Raw genomic sequence first — 20,032 nt, 5'->3', positions numbered from 1 at the left:
TGACATAAATGTTCTTTAAACCAAAGCTATTGTCCTTTCCAGATGTTCTGCAACAACAGCCAATATCTGTCCCTGGGGATTCAAGGACTTAGAGAAAATCACTGTTCATCACCCACCCTAAAAGGATGAGAGGAAAGATAGGAACAAGTGAAATCTAACCTACTGTATTTCCTTTGAACATGTGCATTTATTTTATAATGCAAATTTCAAATGATCAAAATACTACATGTTCATAGTAGAGAGAAAACTTCAAATGTGTGTAATACCAAGTTGTATAACTGGTGATGAACTGATCATTGTTGACGCTAGGAGACAGATGCACAGGAGTTTGCTAAACTATTGTATTTCCTTTGGGATGTGTTTGACATTTTCATTGACCCCAAAGGACCCAATATTAATAGTTGTGTGTGTATCCTTACATGATTATATACATATATATATTTGTGTGTGTGTTATGTGAGATAAGATCCTAATACACATTTCATATAGTTTTGCTTCAAGAAGATGTCTGAACTCTCCCAGCCTCGTCAGAACAACAGAACAAATACAGACAGCAACAGGCAGGAAAGAGAATGGAACTGGTTAATGTTAAGAGAGCACATGTGATTCTGGAGAGCCAGAAGGCATAGGTCTTGGAAACACACAAAGACACACACACATAATATGCAAGGCTCCTTTTCAGGGGGGCTGTAAACAGTGGCTCTGTGAATCGGAAAGTCAGAGCTGTAAGTTCTGTCCAGGGCCCTTCCAGGCCTCCTCTCAAGTAAAAGCAAAGTCTCATGTATGCTGTGTGTCTTGTTGCCACAACGAACAGAGATGGTAAACACACCCGGGCAGGAAGCATGTTTGATTCCCAGTCCCATCTATCATTCACTATTTAAAACCGTGATGAAGCAGTATTAGCAGAAATAGTAACAGGAGTACCTTACATTTGGATGGAGCCATAGACTGTCAGAGCTGAGACGAATAGTAGTACCCCTGTGACCCACGAAGACAGAGGCTTACCCATTTGACAGATAAGGAAGGGAGCTCAGAAAAATTAAAGTGATGTGATTAAGTCACATTTTCAAAGAAAGAGAGTCGGGATTTGAACCCAGATCTTCTGATTTTGATGTGTAGAGAGGTTTCCATCCCATCACATTTTAAATGGCAGGAGCATCTGTTTTCTGCCTATTTCATGCTCATACAGGCTAAGAAGGAAAAAACTATTCCAGTTATGCTAGAGTGCCATGGTAAGGTGAAAATGTATGCAATCTACACACCACACAGATCCTGCTGCAAATACCGACAGGGTGTGCAGAAGTGCCTACAAAAGCAGTCATCATATTGTCATCATGTTGGCACTAATTGAGGATGACACTCCTGGGGGACAGGGAATGGACCTGGTGAGTGACACCATCCCAGGGAGTCAGCATCAGTCTGCACGAGACAAATAACAAATACTTTTTAATGGGATCTATACTAATAATAGAGGAGTATGCAAATTGTCCAGGATGCCATCACAGTAATGACCGAATAGCAGGCTGCGTGGGGCGACCAGGCCGGCAAGGGGGTTAGTGAGGGACGACCAAACGACTGAACGGCAGGCTACATGGGGCAACCAGGCTGGCAGGGGGGTTAGTAAGGGACAACCAAACGACTGAACAGAAGGCTGCATGGGGCAACCAGGCCAGAAGGGGGGGCAGTTAGGGGCGACCAGGCCAGCAGGAGGGGCAGTTGCGGCAACCAGGCCGGCAGGGGGGGGGGGCAGTTAGAGGCCATCAGGCAGGCAGGCAGGTGAGCAGTTAGGAGCCAGTGGTCCCGGACTGTGAGAGGGATGTCCGACTGACTGGCAGTCGGACATCCCCCAAGGGGTCCCAAATTGGAGAGGGTGCAGGCTGGGCTGAGGGGAACCCCATCCCCCATGCACGAATTTCATGCACCGGGCCTCTAGTGTGTATATAAGAGTCCAGGATCCCTCACAAATCTCTCATGACTAATAATTATGTGTGGTGCCAGATGGGCACTCAACTTATCATGGTGATCGCTGTGTAAGGTATATAAATGTCTAATCACTATGTGGTATGCCTGAAACGAATACTGTATGTCAACTGTAATTTTAAAATTTTAAATAAATAAATAACTTTTTCATCTCATCCCGGAGATAAGGGGTAAGTATAGGGCCGAGACAGGAAGGTCCCTAAGTCAGCCTTCCTTATCTCATTAGACCTGAGATTTTCATTGCATTCTTTCACATGGGTTTTTCCCCTCAGAGGTCTCCTGCTCTAAAGGAACACAGAGCAACGTATCGACATCTCCAGCTCTGATCTTGTCCTCTGAGACTCAAAAGAACGGTGCTCTTCCTGCTTACACAGCACCTTTCCAAGAAGCTCCAGAATCCTTTTTTTTTTTTTTTTCAAACAAGTCATTATTTGTTTACACGCCACACCCAGGAGTAGCAGGCCTCTAATTGCCGTTTTACAGGTGCAGGAACAAGCCCGGCGTGGTTCGTGGAACTCGCCGAGGACACAGTGACTCAGCACCGGTACATAAAGGTCCTTGCTGTCCCGGTAAAGGACTGGGCAGGGCTCTTACAGCTTAGCTGCTGTTTCCAACCATGACCCCCTACCGCATCCTGCCCCTCTGTAATCCAGGATGCTGTGTCCTGACTCCTTCCTCCCAATACACAGGCACTTGCTCTTCACTTAGAACAGCAGCTCTCAAACTGGGACATATATTCTGTCCCTCCCTTTATGTTCCTGTTCAGGTGGCCGCAAGTGGGGGATGAGAGAGTATAGCTCTCAGGGAGGAATAGGAACTCAGGGGCCTTAGTTAGCACATTTACTTCCTGCCTTCCTCATTCACTATTCAGCGGTCAGTCCTAGAAGAGCTGTGGAGTCTGAGTTCAAATTCAAGTTCCATCCATTATTCGCTGTGTAACTTCGGACAAAGCACTCAATTTCTCAGTGCCTCAATATTGTCATCTACAAAATGGGAATGATAATGTATGTCTTATAGTGGGAGCAATGAATGAGAAACTATGTAAAGTGCTTAGCAGAGAATAAGCTCTCAATGTCAACTCTTACTGCTGTCATTATTACGTAATATATTTCCTTGTCAGGCTTTGCCAGACGCACCATCAAGAAGCCACAAAACAGCTATTTCAGTTACTTTCTAGAACAATGCAGTCCTCAGTTGTTGAGCACTGCTTTTCAGCACGGATACAGGATTTTGCACTAAATTTGCTTAATGTCTCTGGAAGTGAACCAGGAACAACAGGGTGGGCTGGCAACTTCCAGACATCGACTCGGCAGCTCCCTTTTGTTAAAGGATTAGCACGAGGGCCCTGCAGGTGGAGTGGCAGGTAAAAGCAGAGAGAATGGAAGGTGAGAGAGCGCTCAGTCGCTGCCTGGAAACACTCCTGACTCCTTGCTTCCTGCGAGAGCTGCTAGAGCCAAACGGATGACTACAATCACTGAACTGTTTTAACTGAAATATCTAGTTTTAACTTCAGGATCGGTAGTTCAAGCCCCCCCTGACATCACTGTTTTACACGTGGGAAAACCGAGGCTTGGAGAAGTTAGGGAACTTGCCCACTTCTCACCAGAACATCAACTTTGGCCTTCTCACTCTGGCTGGACCGTCTGCTGAACTCACCGTGGGGCAGCCTGGAATCAGAGGCTGCTGCTAATCTAGCAGTTTATCGAGGAGTGGCCCGCTGGCGAGAGAGCTGGCCTGGACTCTGCGACAGCCTAGCAAGTCACTGCCGGTAACACCCAGGCGGTACTCAGATCTTGAGAAAGACACCGCAATCCAGTGTTGGAAACTAAAAACGTCTTCCCTGAGAAAAACGTCTCAGAGCTGATGTTTAGACAAAGAAAAAAATATAGAGAGGAAGATGAAGTACAGAAGATCATGAAATGATAACTAAAATGAATGGAATATGAAAAATACATGCCAGGTGATCTGCAGCCGGAGGCAGAGATTCAAGTTAGAGAAGGGGAGAGCAGTGATGCTCGAAGACAGCCCGAGGAAGATCGCCCGGAGGGCGTGTTAGACCACACGTGGCTGGGCCCAATGGTGTGCATTCCTAACAAATGCCCGGGGATGCTGCGGTGGCTCCTTAGGGAGCACACCTTGCAAACCACTGGGCTGCAGTGAAACAGAACCCGCAGTGTGTTATGGAGTAAACAGAAGAAAAGGGTGGTGGGAGGAGAGCAGCCCCTGAGGTGTGTGCTGATCAAGCAGACCTTTGTGGGTCAGGGCGTGGTCAAGGTGAGACTTACTCTCAGGGAGTAAGTTTCCAGGCACTGGAGCGCCCTCCCCGGGGCCCCAGGAACCTGTGAGTCTATGGCCCACGCCTTGCAAAAACCCTACAAAGCTGACAAGTGAACTAACTCCTGGCCAGACTTAGCGTGTGATTTTTAGAGCCTTTTCTTCTTTAAATGTATCCCCATCTGCTCACTGATGCTCACCCTCCCAGAGAAGGAGCACAGCCTTCCATCCAATAAGAAGTCATACAAGTCTTTTTAAAAAATATATATATATATATATTTTATTTCAAAGAAGAAGAGAGAGAGAGAGAGAGAGAGAGAGAGAGAGAGAGAGAAATATCAATGATGAGAGAGAATCATTGATCAGCTATCTCCTGCACACCCCACACTGGGGATCAAGCCCGCAACCTGGGCATGTTCTCTGACCGGGAATCAAACCATGACCTCCTGGTTCATAGATCTATGCTTAACCACTGAGCCATGCCAGTCTTGTCTAGCTGAGAAATAGGTGACAAGCTCATGTGTATTAAATGTAATCAGTTAAGCAGCAAGTATAAATGATGCTATTAAATCTGTTCTCATTTGATTAAGAGGAAGGGAAGAAAAGGAAAGCATTGGTCCCACTGGTGGGAAAGGATGCCCAAAGTGTAAACTGGGCTGAGAAAGTGAACTTCACTTCATCCCAGGCTGGGTGGCCAACAGAAGCCAGGTACTGTGTTGTCTCTGGGAGGAATCAGGCCACCTTAACTCTAGCTCCTGCAGTTTCTATCTAGGTAACATGGCCCGAAGGAGGGCTCTTGTCCAATTAGGACCTGAGTTTCTAATCTGGAAAATGAGGAAGCTGACCAGACTTATCTCTAAAATCTCTTTCAACTCTAACTTCTCTGTTTTTATGGACACCCAGAAGAGCCTCCAGGGTAAATCCTTACTCAGAGATCAAAACAGAATAGGCTGTTTCTGAGGCACATTTTGTACTGAAAAGATCTACCGCAAACCACAGTGCCAGGGAGCGCGAAACAGCAAATTTCATTTCCTTTGGGCTCCCAAATGAGGATGAATCTATCAAAGAGAATCTTGTGCTAAGCATGCTGTACAAACACCGTGTAGGGTTACAATCATCTATTTTCAGCTTAGGACAGATGCTGAAGCTGCCAGAGGCTTGGGCGTACAGGTCTGGAACATGAGAAAAAAACAAGGTTTCTCAGTGTTTAAAAATATTTCGAGAGCCCTCAAAAGTGTTCTCAGTGACATCTGCAGCTAGAGTGGCGGCTGCTTCCAGCTAAGAAGCTGGTAAAAGATTTCTCAACCAATATACATCTATTGAGCCCCAACTGCATACCAGGCATAGCCTAAATAACTCTGCCTCTCCCTTATCAAGGGTGAACCAGTTTCTGTAGTTCAAGGACCATGCAACTGAAATGGGTATTGTTTTTTCAAGATGTTGTCTTCTATCTGTACAGGAGGCACGCTCATGCACACACACACACACGTCAAAATCTCCATAATATGTTAAAAACAAATCTAGCCCTAGCTGGTTTGGCTCAGTGGATAGAGCATAGGCCAGTGGAGTGAAGGGTCCCGGGTTTGATTCCGGTCAAGGGCACATGCCCAGGTTGCGGGCTCGATCCCCAGTAAGGGGCATGCAAGAGGCAGCCAATCAATGATTCTCTCTCCTCATTGATGTTTCTATCTCTCTCTACCTCTCCCTTCCTCTCTGAAATCAATAAAAATATATTTTAAACCAAAACAACAAATCTATCCAACTGCCTCTCCCCACACATTCTCTTATCATTATCCCCCACTTAACTAGTTCCTCTTCCCAAACATCTGACTTCTAGGAATGATTCTTCGAATATTCCAGCCACCCAGATAACATTCTCAGCCACCTTGAACTAACTCCTTAAAGAGAGAAATTAGGGTTCAGTTCTTTTGTATTCCCAGTACTCCATATAGTGCTGACAGAAGCTCTTTTTTATACTCAATTTCTTTCATCCCCTACATTTAATTTGTCAGCAAGTTCTGTTGTTGACCCTTTGGTAATTTCCCTTGATTTTCCTTCAATTCTCAACCACTCAAGTCTAGAGTCTCTTCCTTTAGTCTCTGGATCTCCACTCTTCCAATATATACCTCACGCAAAACTCACTGTCCTCTGTAAGAACATCCAGAGGCTCTGGGTCCTCTGTGCGGCAATAAAAGCTTCCTCACTCTGCCTCTCCCCTTATCAAGGGTGTTGACCCCTGGTCCCAACCCTAGGCCCCAGCTCTCATCAAGCAGGCACAGCTCCTCTGTCTACCCCATCTCTGTGTCTTTGCTCCTGGCATTCCTGCCCAGGAATCCACCCTTCCTCCCTTCAACTTCCATCTTTTCTCCTGTCCCACCTCACCAGCAAGCCATCTCCTTCTTTCCTAGGTCACAAGGATTTCTCTTTTCTACAACCACTGCTTCAATTCTCCAAGGGTCTTTGCAATGTTTTGTTCCTCCATTGCCCTCCATTTATCCATGGACTCTCATTCTATTTCTCCACCTCAAAGTCATCTTCCTGAGGGCACAAATCATGCTGTTTATTTCTCTCTCCTTTTTTTGTTTTTTATTGATTAGAGAGAGGAAGGGAGAGGGAGAGAGAGGGTAATATAGATTGGCTGCTTCCTGCATGCCCCCCTCCTTGGGGATTGAGTCGCAACCTGGGCATGTGCTCTGACTGGGAATGGAACCAGCAACCCCTAGGTGCACTGGACAACGCCTAACCAACTGAGCCACACGGGCCAGGGCATGCTGTTTATTTCTTGCTATCTCGTTTAATACAAACAAAAGTTGGCCCCACAGGCTCTCTACAAATATTTGCAGGCTGAGTAACTAAAGATAAAAACATTATCAGCAGGCCTATGTATACAAAGTTATTCTGAGAGAAAAAGATAAAAAGGGACATATATATGTATATACCTCCTAGTTTCTCTGAAATTGGTTGAAGAAATCTGTTCTCTATATATACCTGAAAGTGTATAAGCTTAACTAATCTATAATCAAATGTTAATTGCACTTTAAAACAAATACACATACACTGCCTTAAATCATGTTCAAACCCATCTATTAACTGCAAGGCACTGTTTGCTGCCATGTGGAAAGGACAGTTCTGTTGCCACAACATCATAGACCCCTGGATTCAAAAGTCCAACAGAAAAATATGCTTTTGATGTTGTTATCACTCCCAGTAAGAGCCATGGTGGGAGGAAGAATGGCCTCATTCTCTCCAGCTGCTTATACAAGGGCTATTTACCATTTTGATAGGCCTTTCACCAGTGCCAAGTGCTTCACAATATCACTTTTATTAGTCACTCACTGCGAGCACCATGTGACATGCAGGAATATTACTGCCCTGTTGAACAGCGCGAATGCCCTCAGGAGACACAGAGAAATTATGTGAAGGACTTGCCCCGTCCTAAGACAAAGAGTTCGAGTCAGAGCTTACACTCAAAGCTCTGGTGTTCTGCTTAACCCCTGGGAAAATCTACAAAAGTCTTCCCGCAGTAAAACTGAGACACACTTGTCACCAGCTCATCACTTTAGGCTAACTCTCTGACAACACTGGAAACCAACTCAAGCCAACAAACATTTATCAGGTGTCTAGTAATGCCAGACACTGTGCTAACCAGGGGGCACCAAGCAGTGAATCTGAGCCACCTGGCCTCCCTCATGGGGGCTTAGAGTCTAGAGAGCAGCTTACAGAGGAGGGGCCGAAGACCATCCTTTGGGGTGCAACCAGAAAAGATCAAAATGTCTACATTAATTTTATCTCACCTTTAAAGTGATTTAAAAATTTTTTAAAATATATTTTTATTGATTTCAGAGAGGAAGGGAGAAGGAGTGAGATAGAAACATCAATGATGAGAGAGAATCATTGATCAGCTGCCTCCTGCATGCCCACACTGGGGATTGAGCCCAAAACCTATGCATCTTCCCTGACCTATGACCTCCTCATAGGTCAACACTCAACCACTAAGCCACGCTGGCCAGGCAAAAGTGATTTTAAAATTTCTATTTGTGTGTGTTTATAGTGTACATAATGCATCAGAATAGCAGTGCATGTGTACAACTGTTAAATTAATGAGCTTATGATTGAGAGCATGTATGCTCAAAATATGTTTATAAATAAGGATGGAAAAGCAGAAACATTTGAAAAACCAATAAACTGAAGGATTACGTGCACTTTCCCGAACATGCCATAACATTTCATATCTTCAAGTCTTTCTACTTGTTATTTTCTCTGCCTTAAATGCACCTCCACTCCCCACCGCCACTGTACCCTGAGTCAACTCTTTCAAAGCCCAGCTTAGCTGTCACCTGTTCAAAGAAGTCTTCATTATCTCCCTCCCCAAGGCAGAGTCAATCAGTTCCACCTGGTGCTCCTACTGCACCTTCTACATTCTTCTATCGCAGAAATTATCACATTGTGTAATTGTCCACATTTCCATTCTTGGCACTAGCTGGCTGGAATCTCTGTCTGTGAGTTCCCTGAGGGAAGGGTTCCTGTGGTCTACCTATTGTTCTAGCATTGATGTCTGGCACATAAGAGACACTCACAGTTTAAGTGAGAAATGTATGCACAATTTTCTCTTTCCAATGGCAATTGACTCAAAGACACAAGTTGCACATGAGCAATCAGAGAGTGTTTCACTTCCTGCTGTCTGTCCTTGTAGAGGACCTGAGATGCTTTTGGGGTGGGGAAGGATGTTCATGCTCAAGGTATTGAAGTATAACCCTTAACGTCCCAGTTAAGTAGAAAATTTAGAGCTGGGATATAAGAAAGTATACATTTTTAATTCACCAGTGCAGGCTGGCCAGTTTCAATCTTGCATTAGAGATGGAGACCAAGTACTGCTAAATCTTGGAAGAACAAATCAGAAATGCAGAGATATGTTGTATCGGGATAGAACAGTCTTGTGACAATGCCTGTGGGACTGAGAGGGAAAGGAGCACAGGGCTGAGTTATGAGCCTCACATCCTGTCTCAGCTGTACATACATTACCTACCCCAGGGCCGCTTGGTCTCCAGAGGAAGTGACCATGTTGAGTCCTCATAAATACTTTCAGAGTTGGCATGAGGAAGTAGAAAGTAGGGAGGAACCAAGACTGTCAGTTCCATTCTTGCTCTGGTACAAAGTCAAATGGCCAAGTAAGAGTCATTTAAAAGGGCTGGATTAGATTACCACTAAGGTCCCTCCAGCCTGAGTTCAACAACTTGATTGTGTTGATGACATGGAGATGGTACTGTTACCATTGTAACTAGCTAGTTATGAGTATTAATAATAGGAAGAAAGCAAAGGAAAGGCCAGACATTATAAGCATCTGGGCAGCTTCACCAGGAAGCTGCAACTTCACACTCCCAAGGAATCACTGGTCCATTCCCTGCAAATCACTGGGGGAAGGGATCCAACAATGGGAGATGAATGCATGCACAGTGATGTGAGGGTGACAGTAGGGAAGGTGCTTGCCTGTCAGTCTAGCCTGGGAAACAAAGATCATTGGATATAAGGGTGAAGCCAATGCAAGTGCACAAAATCCTGAAGGGCTCATTGGTTAAGTTCTCAATTATAATTGTCAGACAAAGTAATTCATTCTCTCATTCCTCTTGCTTTGCTCCTGCTTCCTTGCACTAGCTTGCTCCTTGGCCTATACTAGTGGTCGGCAAACTCATTAGTCAACAGAGCCAAATATCAATAGTACAACGATTGAAATTTCTTTTGAGAGCCAAATTTTTTAAACTTAAACTTCTTCTAATGCCACTTCTTCAAAATAGACTCGCCCAGGCCGTGGTATTTTGTGGAAGAGCCATACTCAAGGGGCCAAAGAGCCGCATGTGGCTCACGAGCCGCAGTTTGCCGACCACAGGCCTATACTAACCTGTTATCCTAAAAGCTGCATGGCCCATCACACACAATGGACTGCAGCTGGGAATACAAACTAAGCTAGCCAGACTGGACTATGCAAATATGGAGCGGAAACTCTGGGCAGTGTCTTTGATCTTACTCCTGCTGAAGACAAAATGGGACTTTTTCCATGGTGGGACAGAGGAAGATGGGACTTTGGAGGGGAACTCCCTTACTGCTACCTCTTTGAAAAAGCTTTCCATTATACCTCATCCTCCCATGGAGGCCTCAGGAAATTCTTGTTCCCATGGCATCCCCAGAAGCCCACTTACACAAGTGACAGATGGGGGCACAAAGGACACCCCACAAATACCAGTATGTTGATCGAAGACCTTCACTAAGGTGTAACTTGGAGCAACTACTTTAGTAGTCTGGACCTCACCCGGTCAACAAATATTAACTGAACACCTAGTGTGTATCAGCCTGGTGCCAAGCAACATAGACCATCCTCATGGACTATGCACCTTGGGTAAACTTCACTCTCCTTGTCTTCAACATGCAAAGAAGCTTTCATATCTAAACCTTCTGAAATGTGATGACTCAGTGTGAACTCCAAAGTGACTTGGCCCTCAAGATTTCCTCTCCAATTTCATATATTTTTAAGAACTCCATTTAAACACTTCAGAATTATAGAACTTAACTTTAGCTCTAAAGTAATCCCTCATCCAAGTTAAGAGATCTGCATTTAAAGACTTCAAATGTATTTCTTTATCTCAGCTGCCCCCATTGGGGCATCAGCACTACAGAGCTGAGTGTGGGATTTGCAACCAAAAAATCCTAAATCTGACTTCTGCCTCCATCACTTAGTATCTGTGTGTCCCTGGCCAAGCTATTTCCTCTCTCACTGAGCTGCATTTCTTTTGCCACTTAGCAAATTTTTTTTACATGTCAACTATGTACCCATCTTGACCTGAACACTGGGGACATAACAATGAACCAAAATAGTATGAGAGAACTTTAGGAAAGCACTTCAGCTCTATACTGGGAATCAAAATAATCACTAATTCCTCTTAGTTCACAGGCTAAGGACCACTGAAATGATAAGAATCAATAGAATAATAGATAGAAAAATCTGTTTATAAAAGATAAGATGTTGTTTAAATATTAGCTGGTGATCATAATCTGTAAATCAAATACTGATCACAGAACTAAGACAGAAGAAAGGAAAATTATTATAGAACTAGAGGCCTGGTGCACGAAATTCATGCACGGGGGTGTGTGTCCCTCCGCCCAGCCTGCACCCTCTCCAATCTGGGACCCCTTGAGGGATGTCCAACAGCCCGTTTAGGCCCGATCCCATCTCACAATCCAGGACATCCCTCTCACAATCCAGGACTGCTGGCTCCCAACTGCTCGCCAGCCTGCCTTTCTGATTGCCCCTAACCACTTCTGCCTGCCAGCCTGATCACCCCCTAACCAGTCCCCTGCCTGTTTGATTGATGCCTAACTGCTCCCCTGCCAGCCTGTTTGCCCCTAACTGCCCTCCCCTGCAGGCCTGGTCCCCCCCAACTGCCCTCCCCTGCAGGCTTGATCGCCCCCAACTGCCCTCCCTTGCAGACCTGGTCCCTCCCAACTGCCCTCCCCTGCTGGCCTGATCGCCCACAACTGCCCTCCCTTGCAAGGCCTGGTCCCTCCCAACTGCCCTCCCCTTCTGGCCATCTTGTGGCGGCCATCTTGTGTCCACATGGGGCAGCCATCTTGTGTGTTGGAGTGGTGGTCAATTTGCATATTATTCTTTTATTAGATAGGAGGATTAGATAGGATAGAGGCCTAGTGCATGGGTGGGGGCTGGCTGCTTTGCCCTGAAGGGTGTCCCGGATCAGGTGGTGGTTCCCTTGGGGCGTGGGGCAGCCTGGGTGAGGAGCCTGTGGTGGTTTGAAGGCTGGCCATGCCCCCCCTGGCGACCCAAGTGGAGGCCCTGGTATCTGGGATTTATTTATCTTCTATAATTGAAACTTTGTAGCCTTGAGTGGAGCCAAGCTTCCTGCTTGCTCTGTGGCCAGCAGCCATTTTTGTTGGGATTTATTTATCTTCTATAATTGAAACTTTGTAGCCTTGAGTGGAGGCCTGGGCCGGCCAGGGTGTGCGGAAAGCTTGGCTTCCTCCATTGCTGGGGAAACCCAAGCCTCCTGCTCACTCCATGGCTGCAGCCATCTTGGTTGGGTTAATTTGCATACTCGCTCCTGATTGGCTGATGGGCGTGACTTGTGGGTAGCTGAGTGGTGGTTAATTTGCATATCACTCTTTTATTAGATAGGATTAATGGAACTTTCTTATATATTCATCTCACCTAGGAAGTGACTGTGATTTTACAGACCAAAGCCTCACAGTTTGACCTCCTCCCATTTTTTCTGAAGGCATCTGGGCCATCAACTAACAGTTGCTAAAACTGCATGAGGCTGTAATTACATATCTTCCTAATCGCATCTGTGAAAGCTAAAAATATTAATATGCTCATGTGTCATCTTACCTGTGATTGTGTAATTAGCTGACTCTAAAGTGGGATTTTAATGTCCGTACCTAAATACTTAGCAATTTGAACAACACATTGAAGTGACAGACTAAACTGAAAAAAGACCCAAAAAATGTTAACGGACTCATGATAGAACTGCGTAAGTGTCCTTGTCCATGAAGAGATGTAAAACTGCAAACCACCACATCAATTAAATAGGAAACTCTCTGCATCTTACTCCCAATGCAAACTCCAAAGCACAGAGAAGACAATTCCACAAACCTCACCTTTCCTCCTTTTTAAAGGAGGAAAGGGACAAATGAGATTTCATTTCTTGGAAACTAAAAGCAATTTCATTTTTCATACGGGATCAATCAACAAGCATTAATACCCTTTTCCTAGAACAGTGGAGAGACCATGAGAGTTATATAAATAACACATTGCCCTCTATATAACAACTGGTTACAAGTCCAACGTTTTTTATGTATTAAAGCTCAGACAAATGTGAGGGATAACAAGATGATTATGGTATACTAAGCCAGAATTAGCCCTTTTTTTACACTTTGTAACAGGCAACAATTTTTTATAAATATCTCAGAGTCTGTGCTTTTAGGAACGAAAAGAGTGTAACAGTTATCTATAATTTTTGTCACCCAATATCTATATACCCAATTCCTGGTACTAATAAGAAACAAAACTAATTCTGGCTGATTTAAGCAAAAGGGGTTTTCACTGAAAAGACCTAGAGGCTCTTACAAAATCAAGGAAGAGCTGAAAAGGAAGCTTAGAAAACACAGGTGTACCTCTCAGGGAATGCTAATAGGAATTAAAATTAGGCAAGAAATTCTCAGAGACTTTCAGAACTTCTAGATAATGATGCCTGCAAGACCTTGAAGTAGGCTAGCAAGTCTCTTTGAGCTATATGGTGACTCAGGGAATACAAATGTTGGTTGTTTCATAACAGATTTGTGATTTTGCCAAAAGAAAAGGTTTTACAAAGCAAAGGCCATTCCAATTGCCAATAACAGACTTGTTGCTGAAAGCAGATACTTTATTGAACTGAGATTTTTTTTTTTTTTTTGAGAATTTTTATGAGTTTATTTGAGCCAAACTGACAACATATGCCAGGGAGCAAGATCTCAAATGTTCCTGAACTGACATTCTTGACTAACAATTTAAACATATACAGATTCTTACACAGATTTCAAGCATTAACTTCTATAAGCCTATGTTAAGTGTCTTAAATGCATACAGCCTTCTTATTCCCTCTGACAGACAACTTTTCCCTTTAAAAAAAAAAAAGAAACAAAAATGAATGAAAAGAGTAGGTAATTCCTTCTTTAGGCTTCATTCAGTTCCTGAGACTAAGAGTAAGAATCATAGAGGTGGGAAGAGACCCCCATGTGTGTGATTAAAGTGCAAACCAGCTAAGTAGTAACAGATTTTTGGTGTAATTTCTTGTCTAGTGACGCAAAGGAGCCTGAAAACATAAACATACACAAGCAGCTGCTCAACGTGTGACAAAATGAAGTAAGCTTTATATCATAGGACAAGGAGAAATTAAAGAATAATGTGACTTATAAGACTTTACCCTTGATCAAAATTAGAATATTTCTAAACTTGGTTTTCTAAACTTGTCTTTTAAATTAGAAATAATAATAATCAACACCAAAGCTTCTCAAAATCAATTTATAAATCTGCCAAGTATTCATCTTTAGAAGAATGTCATCAATTTCTGGTAGGTATTCCTTAATATAACCCTGCATAAACAAATCTCTCTCCATCCCTCCCTCCCCTCTTTCTCTTTCTCTCCTATTCATCAAAAGTTGACAAACTTTTTCTGAAAAGGACCAGGTAGTAAATCTTTTTGACTTTGTAGGCCCTAGAAACTTGAGTGGAACTACTTAACTCTGCTGTTTTTGCATGAAAGCAGCCATAGACCATAGGTCAATGAGTGGGCATGGCTGTGTTCCAATAAAACTTTATTTATAAAAACAAGTAGTGGGCCAGATACAGCCCACCAGCCTATTTTGTTTTGCCTATTCCCAACATACATAATTGATTCTCATATATCATTTTAAAATTTATATTTTCAACTTAAAAAAAATGAATGTGGATACTCTCATAATGAAGAAAGGATGCTTTCAGAATGGTAATCGAGCCACGTTGATCTATTTATTGTCTTCAATCCAAGATCCCCCAATCCTTAGAATTCTGAATTCTCCTAATCCTAAAATCAACACCTAAATTACAGGACCTATTTTCCATGAAATTTCAAGGTTTAGTGTGAAAAGTTCAGCTATAATCATGCAATCACTGCCTTATCGATTCCTATAGAGGAAGTAAGAGGGTCTTGAACTGAATATCCAGTGCTTATTTGTTATTTCAACTTACACTCTTTGAGCGCAATGAGTCAAAAGCTCGATATTACAGTCTATAGTAAGAATCTACAGTTAACCAAGTAAAACATTTCTTCTAGCTCTAACCAGAAATTGAGCAATATCTTGAAAAACTCTTCATCTACAATGTACCAATAATATTTAGAACATTTTTTTTCATGTTTCTTGCATGAGATTATACTGACTAACTTACTCTTTATGTATAAAACATAATTCTGGCAATATGCATTTTCCTACAGTTTCATGTCACTGAGAAGCAGCAACAAGAAAGTTTCCTTCTAGAGCCTAAGATATGACAGCTGTTCTCACAGTCCAGAAATCCTAATAGTTTTAGTTAATGAAAGTCCATAGATAAAGAGTATTTATTATTATTATCTTCAATTAAGACACACAGACAGTGCCCTCAGCGGTCCCGGATCTGTCTCTTGCTTCAACAGTGTTTGGACGGAACAGACCCAGGGACGCCCCTTCTTCCAGCCTCCAGCCACTCTCCTGTGTCTTAGCCAGTCACCACCTTCAGAACCACCTCCAGGACCAGCCAACACACCGTTTCGTTTTGTTCTTTTTCTACCTTAACTCCTTATTGCTGAACAACCATGAGCTCCCTACTTCGTCAGAATTATTCCACCGAGGTGGAGGCTACAGTCAATTGCCTGGCCAGCCTGCATCTGCCACCCTCCTACTCCTACCTCTCTCTGGGCTTCTATCTTCACTGTGGCGATGTGGCTCTCGAGGGCGTGGGCCACTTCTTCCACAAGTTGGTGGAGAAAAAGGCCCTGAGCGTCTCTTAAAGATGCATAACAAGCGTGGCAGCTGCATTCTCTTCCTGGACGTGCTGAAGCCTTCCCAGGATGACTGGGCAAAACTCAGGATGCCATGGAAGCCACCCTGACCTTGGAGAGGAACCTGAACCAGGCCCTTTTGGAGCTGCAGGCCCTGGGTTCTGCCTGCGCAGACCCTCATCCTGTGACTTCCTGGAGAACCACTTCCGGGGTGAGCAGGTGAGACTCATCAAGAAGATGGGCGACCACCTGACTCATCTCTGCAGCCTGGCAGCCCCCCAGGCTGGGCTGGGCTGGGCGAGTATCTCTTCAAAAGGCTCACCCTCGAAGGGGGGATGGCGGGGGGGGGGGGGGGGGGAGACTCAGGATAGGAATGGCGGCTCAAATTCCAATTGTGGCCACCACGGCCGCTCCGGGGATATCCCTGAACAGCAAGAAGAGGCCAGCCAGTCCTTCCCACAAGGGCAGCAATAGCAGCGGGGGATATGGCGCGGGTAAGAAGAAAAAAGTGTCTGCCTCTAGCACAGCACTCTGGCCATGGTGGCACAGTAGCTGGCAAGAAGAACAGAACCTGGAAGAACCTGAAACAAATCCTCGCTTCTGAAAGGGCGTTGCCGTGGCAACTGAATGATCCTAACTACTTCAGTATTGATGCTCCTCCATCCTTCAAACCAGCTAAGAAGTATTCTGATGTTTCAGGTCTTCTTGCCAACTACACTGACCCGCAGAGCAAGCTGCGGTTCAGCACCATCGAAGAGTTTTCCTACATTCGGAGGCTGCCCTCCGATGTTGTCACTGGCTACCTGGCCCTGAGGAAGGCCACAAGCATCCAGCCCTGAGCCTTGAGAAGTAGCGATGAAGTGGAAAACTTTCCAAGCCAGACTTGGACGCACAGTTCTGTTTCATGGAAATGCTCATTCTGCTGTCAGTCTGGAAATGTCAGCGCTGGGCCTTGGAAAGAATGTTTGGCTTTAAGGTGTGTGTTTTTCTATGTTTTCCCTCCAAGTGTGATATTTCCTGTTGAGTTAAATTATATTTCACTTGTTGCCTCAAGTAAAGTCATTTGACAAGAAAAAAAAAGGCTCACCCTCAAGCAGGACTAGGAGCCTTGGGAGCCCAGAGGCCTTTGAGGGGCCCCTCTGCATCCCCCTGGTGTCTGGCTTTTTCCTGAGCTTCTCCCCGAAACTACTAGCCATTCTGTTAACCACCCTGAAGCCCTCTCCCATGTATTGGGCCAAATGAAACAATAAAGCTTTTTGCAGCAAAAAAAAAAAAAAAAAGACACACAAAAGCTAATCTGACACATTTCCTGTACATATTCTTCAGAATGCTTCCTACTGATTAGGTATATGAAATAGTATAAGTAGCTCATTTTTCACCCAACTAAGCCAACTTTTGTAGCTTTTAAGTATTTCTTAATTAATTCTGATATATATGAATGTTGCTATTCATCATTTTGATGTATGTAGTTGATATATTATTATGTGAGAAAGTTTAAATTTTGCTCAACATGGACATGAATATTCAGAGACAAATCTTTCTAGGCTCCATGTCCACAGTAGCAGAGGCATTCTCCACCTCTGAGCCCAGGCACCCACGGCTCAGGGCTGAGCCCAGCTGTGTCCTCAACCTGTAAACTCTAAGAGCATGATTTTGATGGGACATCGTAGAGCTGCAAAGCCAACTGTTCCATTTAGCTGGGCAACTTTCTTAAACTCTCTAGTCTAATCCTTTGTGTCCCCATCTTCAAATGGGACTAATAATACTTATTTGAGGATTAAATGATACAATTCATGTAAAATGCTTACCACACGACTTGGCATACTGGTAATAATACTGGTTATTGTCAATAATATCCGATAGTATCAATAAATACTAATTATTATTATGTTATTGTTATTATTTATTGAGAAGGCTAAGAGAAAATCAGAATAACACCAAACCAATGAATATCACAATAAAGAGCATAGTAATAAAACTTACAGTCTATTGCCAAGGAATAATGAAAGCTCAGTGTTAAGCAATGGAAAACAGAGTCAGAGGTTAAAAGACTTAACCTAGTTTAACCTTTGAATTAAACACCCTCATTTATCAAATAAGGTAAAGTTTAAAGTCCTCGTTTCAAAACTTCAGGGTGAGTCAAAATGCACTTAGAGCATTGAAAGATGGAATGCCTCTTCCGGGATTTTAGACAGGGAAGCTCCAGACCTAAGAATGAATAAGACCGTACCTCACCTTAGAGAGTGCGCAGATCTGCCCACTGTGGAGGCACAGGCAGGATTTGTGGATGTGACCCAGCTTGACTTGCCAGGCAGTGAGCTGGCTGGGACTGGAAGCCCAGCCTTTCCCCAGCAGGAGGGGCTGTACCCAAACCCAGCTTCTAGGGCAGTGGTTGGCAAACTCATTAGTCAACAGAGCCAAATATCAACAGTACAACGAATGAAATTTCTTTTGAGAGCCCAATTTTTTAAACTTAAACTATAGGTAGGTACATTGTTATTAACTTAATTAGGGTGCTCCTAAGCTGGCCTTTGCTAAAAACGTCCTCAATCTGATTGAGGTACACTCAAGGGGCCAAAGAGCCTCATGTGGCTCGAGAGCCGCGGTTTGCCGACCACTGCCCTAGGACAGTGGTTCTCAACCTTCCTAATGCCGCGACCCTTTAATACAGTTCCTCATGTTGTGGTGACCCCCAACCATAAAATTATTTTCGTTGCTACTTCATAACTGTAATTTTGCTACTGTTATGAATCGTAATGTAAGTATCTGTGTTTTCCGATGGTCTTAGGCGACCCACAGGTTGAGAACCGCTGCTGTAGAGCCTAAGACCATCGGAAAACACAGATATTTACATTACGATTCATAACAGTAGCAAAATTACAGTTATGAAGTAGCAACGAAAATAATTTTATGGCTGGGGGTCACCACCACATGAGGAACTGTATTAAAGGGCCGCGGCATTAGGAAGGTTGAGAACCACTGGCCTAGGATTAGTGGCTCCCTTCCCCAAGCAAGAGCGGCTGTGGCTTCAAACAAGGCCCCCAAGTCTCCAGGTGCTGCACACCTGGCATTTCCCAGCTCAGTCCTTTCAGTGCCCAAGTTCCCATTATTTGTGACCCAGAGACAAGGCCATCCTCATACTGCCCTCTAGAAGGTCGATTAGCAGGGGGACAGGATCTGGCAGCTTCGGGCTCCTGCCCAACTCTTTGTACAATAATGAGAGGATAAAGGACCCTGGGCCCTTCTTGCTGACCCTTTGTATTTGTAGGTCCCCATTAAAGATGTTCCTTAAGCCACGCCATGAAACCTGGTATTTACCTTTACCCCCCTCACACCCATGGGGGACAAAAAGGGAAAGGGTTGCAGAGGCCTTGATGGAAGTCTGTACAAAGGAGAGGAAGGTTCCAAGCGGGAGGAGAACCCATTCCTTTAAGTCACTAGAATAAGTTCGGCAATCAGAGCTGGACCTCTCTTTTAGAAGGTGTCCCCTTTTGCTTATACCTCCCATTCCTAAAAGTCTGAAGGGGAGACAGGCCTGCAGTCACCTTGACCCTCCCCCAGGAGAATTAGCAAATAGACAGAGGGGCTCAGGGCTGAGCCCAGTCGAGCCTCCCCTGGCATGGGAAGCATTCTTCCCATTTTGAACCCTTGAAGAGACACAACTAGAAAAGAGGTGCTATCTTTTTAAAATGTTTAGAAGAAAACATTCGCCTTGTGAGAACCACATGCTTCAGTTTAACAAGCCTTCTGCCATGGGAGGCTCTGCAGGTCACATTGATAAGATAGGGTTCTCAAGGCCTCATGGCGCAATACCGAAGAATTCTAATAAATGCAGTTTTAAGAGACTGACTAAATTTCTCAAATCTAACCTTTGAACAAATAGACTGCCATAGAGGTTTCAGTAAGTGTCTTCCTATAAAGATAGTGTACAAAAAAATCTGGAAGGCCCTTTCCGAGGACTCCCCAGACAAAGTAACTAAATAAACTGTTCCAATGCTCTATCAAGGATAGAATTTTTGACTACAAAGTTAAAAAAAAAAAACTATCATATTTTATTATGTGTTCCTCTAAGGACTGCTTGGCTAAATTTCATAATAAAATTTCTTTTCACATAAGCAACCAATAAGAACTGCAATGATTTCCCCAAATGTAGACTAGATTCTTAAGTATGCCTGCTGTGCTCAGGTGGCCTTCCCACCACCACACATACGGATTGAGGAATG

General features: G+C 44.0%; 1 protein-coding gene and 1 pseudogene across 2 annotated transcripts in view; one reads left to right on the top strand and one right to left on the bottom strand.

The window, feature by feature from the left end:
- DEPTOR (DEP domain containing MTOR interacting protein) overlaps window positions 1-20,032 on the bottom strand; it is a 140,293-nt gene that overhangs the window by 100,491 nt on the left and 19,770 nt on the right. The window lies entirely within an intron of this gene.
- LOC114232116 (INO80 complex subunit C-like) lies at window positions 16,183-16,889 on the top strand (annotated as a pseudogene).

This window comes from Eptesicus fuscus, chromosome 19 (assembly GCF_027574615.1).
Source record: "Eptesicus fuscus isolate TK198812 chromosome 19, DD_ASM_mEF_20220401, whole genome shotgun sequence".
NCBI classification, from domain to species: Eukaryota; Metazoa; Chordata; class Mammalia; order Chiroptera; family Vespertilionidae; genus Eptesicus; species Eptesicus fuscus.
This window is presented reverse-complemented; position numbering and strand designations above follow the sequence as displayed.